This window comes from Copadichromis virginalis, linkage group LG23, assembly GCF_057382275.1.
Source record: "Copadichromis virginalis isolate Kocher_CV1m ecotype Utaka linkage group LG23, C_Virginalis_male_GT1.1, whole genome shotgun sequence".
NCBI classification, from domain to species: domain Eukaryota; kingdom Metazoa; phylum Chordata; class Actinopteri; order Cichliformes; family Cichlidae; genus Copadichromis; species Copadichromis virginalis.
Window position 1 is genome coordinate 47,434,978 of NC_140639.1, and position 9,851 is coordinate 47,444,828.

The window sequence follows — 9,851 nt, forward strand, 5'->3', positions numbered from 1 at the left end:
GGATGCACCCTGGACCCAGTGCAGGTGGTGGGAGACAGAAGGACTCTGGCCAAAATAACATCTCTGATGGACAGAGTCTCCCACCCCATGCATGTAGATGTTGCTGAACTGCAGAGCTCCTTCAGTGAGAGACTGCTGCATCCTAGATGCATGAAGGAGCGTTTCCGCAGGTCCTTCCTCCCTGCAGCTGTCAGACTGTACAATCAGAACTGCTCCCAACAAACATAGATGTTTACATCAATGCTGTAACTGCAATAAGTTAGTTAATTAACCAATTCGCACTACAACCTGGTTTGCCTCTTACCTGTAATTATTTTTATTTAATTTAATAACTGTACAGTACTCTCTGTTTATAGTAACCATTGTCCTTAATGTAAATATGTAAGAAAAATTGTGTATGTTTCTGTTCTGTGTCCTGTGTACTGTTTGTTTGTATATTTGTCTTTTTGGCTGCTGTTACAACCAAATTTCCCCTTGTGGGACAATTAAAGGATTATTCTATTTTATTCTACTTTTGTGTTACTCTGTAAAATAGCTGAAACACATTGTCACATTATAACCAGTAACAGTATAAACCTTAGGAAACAGTCCCACACACCAACACAAATCCCGGTCCTAATGAGGACACACATATGAACTTTCTCTTAGTATTTAGGTATGAACACAATGTAACAATGAAAGCCATGCAGCCTTTAAAGCGATCGCCACAGTGATTCTACTTTGGAAACACGAACAGGTAGAAATGGAGGCGTCAAGCCTGATCGTTCAACCTGATTGTTTGGCCTGCAAATATGCAAGAAAACATTTTTTTTCGTAAAACAGTAGAAAAGCCAGCTATGAGTGACAAACTACATTTGCGTGATGCTGTGGTCATGTGGTATTAAGTTTCTGAAACACAAACAGAGAAGTGGTACATTTTCTTAGAACTGGTGCACTGGTGATGTAGGTGATAATTTAAATGATTACATAAGGCGGTGCTGCTGAAATGTATAAAAATGAAAGTGACAAGAACCAAGTGTTCTTTGTTCCAGTTTGACTGACTTGAACGTAACAGCGTGTCTCAGCTACACTCTGCTCATCTCGAGTCTTCGCTCCTCATTTGGTAAGAATGTTTTGTTTGTGCAATAAAAATATTTAATTCTCAACAGGCTCATGTTCTACACCTCCAAGGAAGTATAACAACCCTCGCTCCTGCCACACTTTACCTACTTTTACAATCCAGACACGGGCTTAAAAACATGCTGACATTATCTGGGTTCTGTGAGCACACAAATCCTGCATAAGCTACATGCATGTACAGTTTGAGACCAGTCTTTATGTTAGATAATCTTTCATTTTCATTCACACTGACTATCAGATGTTGCCTATTCAGTCATGTATTTGATTTATTGTAATCTTTCGCCAGCTTCAGAGCCTTTCACCTGCTGCTCCACACGACCCACTTGTGCCTGAACCGCTGCAGGTTAACCAACCAACCAACCAACCAACCAACCAACCAACCAACCAACCAACCAACCAACCAACAACCACTCATTCACTCATCAGTGAAGCAAAAATAAGGTAATCTCATGCTGGATGCCTTTTAGTGCAGCAAAGGTCGTGAGGTTCTTGAGTTGAGTTTTATTCGTTTTCAGATGTGCAGTACAGATTTGTTATTACAGACCAAGCCACAATACACGAGGAGATGTGAGGAAAGCTTCCAGCGTTTACATTTATGATGATTTCATGTCCGAGTCGACGTTTAAGTTCTTGCAAATTGTTTCATTGTGTGATGTAAAGATTTCTGGCTGGCGATCAGTTTGTGAAAAGACAAAATCAAAATTCTAATGTGTCTCACTATAAGACATTTAGATTCAACAGCAATTTAAGACTCGGCCCCTTAGTTCCAGTAAAAGATACTCTTAATGCTTCTACACACCAAAACACTTATGATACGTTCATGCTCCATAGTCTGTGGGAACAGTTTGGGGATGGCCCCTTCCTGTTCCAACGTCACTGCACACCAGTGCACAAAACAAGATCCATAAAGACATGGATGAGCAAGTTTGGCCTGCACAGAGTCCTGATCTCAACCTGAAAGAACTGCTCATAAATAGAGCAGAGACTGCAAGTTAATGTGTGAGATCAGTGGCTGACCTCATAAATTCCCCATACACTCCTAAACGCTGTGGAAAGCATTTACAGGGAGGTCGACATCATATGGATTAAAAATAGGATGTAATTCAAGTTTATATGTGTGTGTGAAAGCAGAGGAACAGAATCTTTTGGCAACATAGTGTATGTAACAGTAGAATATGAATGAAGGGGAAGGAGTGTATGAGAAGTCCCTGAGCACCCAAAGACAAAAGCAAAGTAACTAAGCAATCATTCAGCAGCTGATCCGACGCTTCTTGCTGGGCTTGAAGCCAGAATAGGAGCAGGCTCAACAGGAGAGGGCTGGGTGATAGTTGAAGCCTCTGCTTCCTGTTAGATTTGTATTGTTGGATTGTCATTTATGCTTAGAAATATATATTTATATATGCTTAGAAGTATATATTCATTTGTAGATTGAAAGAATGTCTCATCCTAGGAGGTCTGTAACAACTCTGTGTAGCATGAAGAGGGGGGTGCGTTCACTCCTCTTCAGAGAGACACTTGGCTCCAGGCAGGTCTCCCTCATGCATGAGTAACACAAAGAACTTTGCCTACTTGTGTCTTGATTTTTGCTGTGTAGTAAACTGTGGTTTATGCTACAAACCTATCACTTCCCATTCTACTTTAGGAACCACAAGTTAGCATGTAGACTCAAATTTATTACATATTTGTTGCAATAATTTGTGCTTTTTCTGGATAAAATTCTCAATCAGAATATTGTTTCTGTTTTTTCTTCACCAGGTAATAATGAGGATCCTGTTTATCTGTTTGCTGCTCATTGCCACTGAGAGTTCAACGCTTGAAGAAACCCGCTATGGCCAGTTTAGAAGACAGCACATAAACGCCAAGATGACTGCAATGGATTGTGATACGGTTATAAGAAGGAAACAGATCTACAATGTTGACAACAGCTGTAAAGATACCAACACGTTCATCCTTGATAATCCAAGTGAGATCAAAAACATTTGTGTTGAGTGAATATTTGATGAAACACTTCAAATGACAAAAAGTCACAAGAAGTTCAAAGTTGTTAAGTGTGAACTAAGGAAGGAGGGAGCCAGAAAACCCAGATGCCAGTATACTGGTAATCTCCTCACTAACAGATATGTTGCAGTTGCTTGTGAAAATAATTTACCTGTACACTTTGCAAGAGACATTCTGGTCTTAGACGGCTAACAACTAGTGTTAAGTATGTTCAGGAAAGCCCCTAATATTATTTTTTCTTTTCTCTTTGGTGGAAGCAAAACTTAGCTGTGAAGACTGTTAACCTGTAGCTAAACACACAATGAATTTGAATCTCTCTAAAACTGCAAAGTAATCACAGAACATCGAACGATTCCTGAAGCTCGTGTTGCTTTGAGTTTGTGGTCCAAAGCATTAACATGTCGTAACAGTAACATGCTGCCACTTGTTCAGTGATTCTGTCATCAGCCATGGCTGGCTTGTGACGCAGTGCCAAAGGTGACTGTGTTTCTGTGATACTTTTACAGTCTGGACGATGTCAATGACTAGTCTCATGATCACACACATTTCACTGAACACACATGAGCTGTTTCTGTCATGAATCGCTGTGCGGCAGGCAGGAGTTGGACCCAAAGTGCAGGACTCACAGACTCAGGGAGGTGAACTCAAAACTCAGCTTTATTTGCTGGCAGGGAAAAAAACATACAAACTAATCTAAACTGGGAACTTGGAAAACTCACAGAGAGACACACAGGGAGATCCACACAGCATGAGGGACGACGCGACACTGACTCAGAGAAACACAGGGTTTAAATACACTGGGAAGTAACGAGGGGAATGAGACACAGAAGGAGGGCACAGCTGGGAGAAATCAGGACTGACGAGACAAGCAAAGCAGGACGCATTCACATGAGACACGGACCATCAAAGTAAAACAGGAAGTATCACACAGAGACGCGAACTTGACACAGTGGAGACAGCAACTAAGAAATACAGAGACATAAACCATAAGGCAGAGGTCTAAGAACCAAAATACACAGGGAAATACTCAGCTGGGAACACAAGAGACTAGACTAGAGAGAGTAACAAAAAACCAACCATGAGAACATAATGCACAATGCAGAGTGACAGAAAACAAGAAACTCAAACATGCAAAGACACACAATTACACAGAACAGAGGGGACACAGAGAGACATGAAGGGCAAGGGATCAAAACTAGAAGCCATAGAATAAATCACACACAAGTACAATAATACAAAAATCACAAAGAACTAAAAACGCTGGGTCAGGTGACCCAGGACCGTGACAGTACCCCCCCCTCAAGGGCTGGCTCCAGACAGCCCAAACACAGAAAAACAAAACCAAACAGAAAACAACCCAGGGCGGGCGGCGGGGGCCCAGGACGGAGGGCTCGGAACAGAAAACAAAAGAAGAGCACAGCAAACACCGGAGCCCAAGAAAACAACCCAAACACAGAGCAGTTCAGGGGGCCGACCATGCGGAAGGCAACGGCGGAGACGTGGAACCAGTTCAGGGGGCCGACCATGCGCAAGGCAACGGCGGCGATGCGGAAACAGTGCAGGAGGCCGGCCGTGCGCAAGGCAACGGCGGCGACGCGGAAACAGTTCAGGAGGCCGGCCGTGCGCAAGGCAACGGCGGCGACGTGGAAACAGTTCAGGAGGCCGGCCGTGCGCAAGGCAACGGCGGCGGCGAAGGAGACAACGGAGCAGTTCAGGGGGCCGACCGCGCGGAAGGCAGCGGCGGCCCTCCAGTCTCAGGCGTGCTGGCCATGGCCTGGTGGGCACAGGACCAGACGAGGCAGGACCAGGCGAAGCACAGGCTGAGGCCGGACCAGACGAGGACGAAGACTCGGAGGCCGGACCAGACGAGGACGAAGACTCGGAGGCCGGACCAGACGAGGACGAAGACTCGGAGGCCGGACCAGGCGGAGCTGCAGAGGCTGAGGCTGGACCAGGCGGAGCTGCAGAGGCTGAGGCTGGACCAGGGGGAGCACAGGCTGAAGCCGAAGCTGGACCAGAAGCAGAGGCTGAGACCGGACCAGGCGTAGCAGAAGCAGAGGCAGAGGCTGGCCCAGGCGTAGCAGAAGCACAGGCAGATGCAGCCGGACCAGGCGACGACGAGGCGGTCGCAGGTGGCGGCTGGACAGGCTCCTCGGGCCCTCCAGCTGATGCGGCGTGAGGCTGAACGGGCCCCTCGGACCCTCCAGCGGAGACAGGAGGCTGAACGGGCCCCTCGGACCCTCCAGCGGAGACAGGAGGCTGAACGGGCCCCTCGGACCCTCCAGCGGAGACGAGGAGGTGCTGGCCGGGCTCACTGGAACCCCCAGCGGACGAAGTAGATGGCGGCGTGGGAGCCGCGGAGTCCTGGATGAGCTCATCCGAGCTTCCAGCAGGAGCTGATGTAGAGCCAGAGAGGTTTGGGACCCCTGGCTGAATGTTAAGCCGAACAGAAGACCGTATTGCTATCGGGGACTGGGCCAATGGTTCAGGTGCGAGCTGAGCTACTGGAGATGCGGATGAGAGTGGGAGCTGAGCTACTGATGGTGGTGAAGTAGATAACTGCACGGGAGACTGAACTGAGGGCGTCTGCACTGGCACAGGGGACTGAACTGATGTCTGTTGTAACGGAGGTGGTGAGAGTGGAGTAGGCAGTGGAGTTGATGACTTCACAGGAGAATGAACCAGAGGTGAGTGCACAGGAGACTGAGCTAGAGGTGGTAGTGATAGTTGAGGGGAAAGTGGAGCTGGTGATTGAGTGGATGACTGTGCTAAGGGATGCTGCACTGGGGACACTGGAGACTGCACTAGAGACTGCAGTGACGGTTGTAGTGGAGGTGTAACGGGTGGAGGAGTGGCTGAAGTGGCTGCGGGTCGGGCAGCTAGTGGCTCAGCTACAGAGTGTATTAACGGCAGGGCTATGGGTTGAATGTCTGACTGAGTAGCAGCCTGAATGGCTGGGTGTAGTGATGGTGGTGGTGGAGGCGGCGACTGGGCTTTAGGCCGGGCGGCTAACTGAGCTGAGGGCTGGGGAACACACAGTTCATTTTTAACCGAACCCTCAGGACCCTTCATTTCAGTTTGTAGCTCACAACCATCTGAGTCTAAAACAGTCTTTGGATCCTTGGAGTTATTGAGCACAGAGACACCAATCTTCCTAGTTTCATGGATAGGCTCGAAAGGAACAGGAGTGACACAGTTTGAATGGCTCAATGGGCCAGAATAATTGTCCTTAAAATAAGCAGTTCTTTCATTTCCGGTGCCGCTTACACAACAAGCCGGCCCGGAATTAACAGTTTTTATTTCTGCAGGAGCCAAAAGAGTAGCTCCACCACTCACCCTAGCCGACTGTACAGGAAGAAATCCAGGCCCTCGCTGGGGCTGTGAATGCTGGCGGGGTGTCTGCCGCTTCCCTGTTGAAGAGGGAGAAGGGCTGGCTGAAGGTGATGTGGGAAAACTCGGCTGCAGTTGCTCCTGCTGCGGTGTGGAAATGTTGGGTGCACTGGGGGGAACAATGATAATCCCCAGCATTTTATAAAATGCCTGTGCTGGCGTGAGCTGGTTGCTCGCAGGCTCATAGTATTCCTCGCGGTGCCGCCTCGGGTGCTTTCCTCGGGTCCGGGTCGCAGGCGTCAACAGTGGAGAGGAAACAGAAAAGTGAGTAGACGGGTTAGTGGCAAACGAAGACGACCGGCTACACGGAGGACCCCCAAGAACCAACCGGGTCCCATCAAAAGCCAAGCGGCGCCTCCTCATTGAGTCCGCTGGATCCTTTTTGTGGTCGCGTCGTTCTGTCATGAATCGCTGTGCGGCAGGCAGGAGTTGGACCCAAAGTGCAGGACTCACAGACTCAGGGAGGTGAACTCAAAACTCAGCTTTATTTGCTGGCAGGGAAAAAACATACAAACTAATCTAAACTGGGAACTTGGAAAACTCACAGAGAGACACACAGGGAGATCCACACAGCATGAGGGACGACGCGACACTGACTCAGAGAAACACAGGGTTTAAATACACTGGGAAGTAACGAGGGGAATGAGACACAGAAGGAGGGCACACAGCAAATTCAAAAGTGTTAAATTTTTTGGTGTTAATAGTCTCCTTGCAAAAGTAGAGTTAATTTTACTCTAAGCAGAGTCACATTCTTTTAATGTAACTCTGAGGTGTAAAATGATAGTAGTTAAAATCGAGTGTTAAAAATGAGTGTTTCTCTGTCAAATCTGGAGGTGTTACAATGGAAACATTAACTCTTGACCTCTTAACTCTGAACTCCTATGTGGGCTATGACACCAACAGAGTAAATTCACAGACTCCGCCCCCAGCACGGCTCCAATCGAAGCTGAAGTGAAGCCGTTTCAGAACATTTGCTCTACATATTTGAGTTGTTTGCCATGCTTGGTAAGTCATTTTTTCAAAGATTGTTTCAATTGTTATTATGAGCTTTTACTTCTGTGGCTCTTTGGAGTTGAGACAAAGCTGTGTGAAAGGCATTAGCCATGTTGCTCGGTGATAGCATAATATTCTGTTTTAGCTAGCTGAAAGGTATTGTTTGCGGGCAAATACCACAGCCTTGAAAAACAGCTTGCATGTGAATTTTCAGTCAAATTTTTGGTCAAATACACCTAAAACAATGTCTAGAATGTGAAATGTTGGTATAATGGTGCTACTTGAAGCCTGAAAACGATCGCCCATAAAAATAAAAACACGAGCTAACAGTAGTAGCTGACGTCCTGACTGGATTCTACGTTAGCATAGATCCCTCCAGAGTTTTGTGCACACGGTTTAGGTAAAAATGAAAAAGGTTGAGGTTTTACATTTAGTTCAGTATTACCTGTTGCCTGCGTCCTTGTCTTTTGGGAAAATACTTTACACAAGTAATGGCTCAAAGAGGATTCCTTTTTTTTTTTTTTTACTGTGCTGCAATTGTTTACTGGATTATTTGTGCCGTTAATTAGTGTCAACTAATTTTTATTCGATCTCCGCACAGGATATGCTTGTGAAGATGGAATATGGGGGAGAGCAGAAGTGCGTTGAAGTTCCACAAAGGGATGAATGAAGGACATGCATATTGTATTGAAGAAATAAGTGATGAGATGCTGTTATTTGCATTTACCATGTCAGACCTTTTGATAAACAAAATTCTAATGAAAGTGAGAACATGTACACTGTTACATCTTTCAGAAAATGTTTTGAAGTTGTGGTGCACAGTTCAGAATAAATGTTTTTCAAAAACCATTGCATCTTTTTAGTAAATGTTTATTTCCAAAAGAAATTTCTAGAAGTTCAGAACAGTAAAATTCCCGCTTTTTAGAATGAATTAGAAGATAACTCTTACGTAGTTAAACTAAAATACTCTTTGAGAGTTAATATATAAACTCTTAACACCAAGTGTTAAATTATCAACTCCAGACAGATTTGGTGTTTAACACTAAATCAGAGTTAACGTACCAACTCTCCAAAAAGAGTTAAATTAACACTCTCTGGTGTGGACCCATATAGACACTTTAATAGTGTTGAAATCAAATCCGACAGTGTTAATTTGGACATGATGGATTTGCTGTGCACAGCTGGGAGAAATCAGGACTGACGAGACAAGCAAAGCAGGACGCATTCACATGAGACACGGACCATCAAAGTAAAACAGGAAGTATCACACAGAGACGCGAACTTGACACAGTGGAGACAAGTACAATAATACAAAAATCACAAAGAACTAAAAACGCTGGGTCAGGAGACCCAGGACCGTGACAGTTTCTCTGTCAGTCACAGCAGGAGGAAGACTGTCACTTTTTTGTCTTTTTACCTTTGACTCTGTCATTTCTTTTGGAGCTTAGTAAACAACCTGAACACGCGTTAGCCACTTTTTAATTTCTTTCTTTGTTTTTAGCAGCATTCCAGGGCTGTGTGCTGCCCAGCAATTTTGTTTTTCAAAGCATGTTTCTTGTGTTTGAGCAATAAAAAAAGTTACTAAAAAAACCATCTGGTTACACGTCATTTTTCTTTATACTACCTGAGCTGGTACATAATAAATACAACAATAAATACTGTACCTTCTACAACACGACTTGTGTAGATGAGTTAGTAATATCTCTCCCGAGCTTGCAGAATTAACTAAATTAAACCACATCCCACTTTTAAAGACAGTAGAAGGCGACCTGGCTAGATGGATTTCTCTACCCATATCACTCATGGGAAGGGTCGCCGCTATAAAAATGATGGTCTTGCCAAAAATAAACTATTTATTTTCAATGATCCTAAATAAGCCATCACAAGATTGGTTCAGATCTCTAGACTCGTATATTTCTAAATTCCTTTGGAAAGATAAATCCCCACGTATCAGCTTAAAAACACTACAAAGGACCAAGGATAAAGGAGGATTAGATCTGCCTAACTTTAATCACTACTTTTTAGCCAACAGGCTTCAGTTCATCTCTAGATGGTTTAAACACATCTTCTTAGATGAAACCTGGATAGATGTAGAACAGGCACTATGTAATAACCTAGAGATTTCAGACCTACCATTTATCAGCTCAAACATCAAACGACATGAATGCTTTAAAAGCATCAATATCAGCTCTTCTCTGACAGCATGGTGGGAGTTTCTAAAATTGACGGCGTCTTCATTAATCCCATGCAAACGTACACCTATCTGGAACTATCCGGACATATTACAAAACAATAACATGATAAACTTTCCAGTTTGGAGTTATAAAGGAATTAAAAACTTGGAACATATA